At 35.3% G+C, this 2430-nt stretch overlaps 1 non-coding gene across 1 annotated transcript; it reads right to left on the bottom strand.

Moving 5' to 3' along the window:
* Positions 1–305: 305 nt before the first annotated feature.
* On the bottom strand, positions 306–378 carry TRNAF-GAA (transfer RNA phenylalanine (anticodon GAA)). Its single transcript has one exon. It is a non-coding gene; the product is annotated as a tRNA-Phe (tRNA).
* Between the last annotated feature and the right edge of the window lie 2052 nt (positions 379–2430).

Genomic DNA, 2430 nt, shown 5'->3' with positions numbered 1-2430 from the left:
ATGGCTGAAATCATTCAGCTAGTGTCTGATACATGCTGCCCGTATTAGCTATCAGGTTTCCTTTAAATCCTCATACAGCTAAGTCAAACTAAAATAAAACAAAGTGATGACGTCCAGAATGAAGGAAAAATTACAAAAAATATTATTTTCCTCAAAAGTTAAAAGTGTTCAGTTCTCAAGTTTCTATCATTTTATTTCCTGTAGATAGTTATAATGATTAGGACTTTTACATTCTCTGTAAACAGTCAGTCCATATGCTTTGTTTATTTTCTGCTTAAAATTTAATGGGTGAATAAAAAAACTTTTGCCAAAATCCGAGATTGAACCAGGGACCTTTAGATCTTCAGTCTAACACTCCCCCAACTGAGTTATTTCGGCAGGACACATTTAGATTCAGTAATGTTCAACACACTGTAGATGTCACAACTGGATGTATTTATTTTTACTTTGACTTGTTTTTGCAAGATTATCTATATTTGAAAGTCCCACTATTTTGCGTACATATTTAAGAACTTACATTAATTCTTTGTGAATTAATAGAAAAAAATAGCAATTCTGCATTTTTTTTACATTTTCAAATTTACTCAATTCGCCAGGGTAATTCTGACTGTGTCTTTGTAGGACAGGTGATGATTGAGCATAAAACACAATTTGTAAGCATAATGTTGCATCAAGCTTTATTTTTTTCTTAGGTGCAAACAATTGGAGTGAAGAAAGGAGATGCAAATTTAGAGAAAATATTCTACTGATTGTTAATGTTGAAAGTGAAAACATTTGTCCCAAAATGTGGTGAAACTTTGATGTCAGTATCACATGCGCATTTCAGACTTGTTAAACTATGTTCACCTGCTCTTTTAGCTTTTGTTTATTAAGTATATTTATAGTCTATTGATGCCTGAGGTAAAAAAATCTGAAATGAGACTTACTGGTAATTCGGTTTCTAGGAATCTTCCACGACAGCACGTTAGAGGTTCACTTTCTGCCCTAATAAGGACAGAGAACACATAGAGATGAAATATTCCCTCCCATTTTCCTATCCACAGTATTTTTCCGATGCCAAAGCAACAATTAACATATGCACAAAGAAACTATTTGATGTTCCCAGAAGTCTTTTGTGAAAGCACAAATTCAGGACATTTAAGATTTGCCTCAAGGACCCCCAGGAATACTGCCAAAGTGCCAGTGTTGAGAATTGGTTTTGCTAAGCCCCATCACTTTTAGTTTTTGATTTGAGATTGCCAACCATAGAGTGGAACCCCAACTGATCAGTAACAGGAGTGAAGCTGTACAATTTCTTGAAAGAAAATGTTAATGTCAGAAGTGGGATTCAAACCCACACCTCAATAAGAGACAATGAGCTGAATGCATCGCCTTAGACCTCTTGGCCATCCTGACTTCTTCTGCCTTTTGTAACTTAACTCTTTCTAAGCTAAGCAGTAGAAAGATGAGCATTACTTGTGATGAAAGGAAATATACCATGATTTCATTTATTTTAATATTGATTTGTAAGCTATTAGTTACAGCCAATTTTGAGCTTCATGACCAAGCACCGTTTTTTAAATCTGACATGTATCACTTTATGTGGCAATAACACTGAAATGCTTATCATATCCCTATGATTCTGATAGTGTTATTTTGTAACACATTGTACTTTATATTAATGGTAAATTTAGGTCAATATATATTTAGTTTTTCTTGTGAAAATATCTAGAGTTGCACAATTTCTTTGAAATGCGATGATGCCACATATGCCTTCAGAAACTACTTGTTTGGTCACACAGCAGGGCTTTGAAAGTAAGAGCGCTATTTGGGTTTTGGGAATGCAGATTTTGCAAGAATATTTTGAGGGTGACATTTGCGGAGTTCCAAAAGTACCAAAACAGCAGAAACCCCTCCAAAGTGATCCCATTTTATAAATTACTCCTCACAATGAATTCATCAACACCGGCAATTACTAATTTTGTCCAGCAGGTGTTTTCACTCTGCAACATGCAGAATTGCAAATAAGCCAGTTTATTGCCCAGCTTGCGCTTATATAGACTAGCACCCCATACATTTTAAGTGGGCTCTCCTCGCTAGAGAAATGCCAAATATGTGGATTCATTGTCTTACCATTAACGTGGCATCCCCTATTTTTAGAATGAAAGATAACGGTCCTGAGTTGGGGCTTGTGTTTTTTGCCTTCCTGGCTTTTTCCCCAAACAGCTTTGTTGCTGGCATATTTTTGAAGCATATTTGTCTCAGTAATGCCACAGCAATTCATAGTCAAGCATAAATGGCTGAAATCATTCAGCTAGTGTCTGATACATGCTGCCCGTATTAGCTATCAGGTTTCCTTTAAATCCTCATACAGCTAAGTCAAACTAAAATAAAACAAAGTGATGACGTCCAGAATGAAGGAAAAATTACAAAAAATATTATTTTCCTCAA

The sequence above is a fragment of the Phyllobates terribilis genome, unplaced genomic scaffold (assembly GCF_046119375.1).
Source record: "Phyllobates terribilis strain yellow unplaced genomic scaffold, ASM4611937v1 Scaffold_65__1_contigs__length_7625178, whole genome shotgun sequence".
NCBI classification, from domain to species: Eukaryota; Metazoa; Chordata; class Amphibia; order Anura; family Dendrobatidae; genus Phyllobates; species Phyllobates terribilis.
Note: the sequence above shows the minus strand (reverse complement) of the source record. Positions and strands in the feature narration are given on the sequence as shown.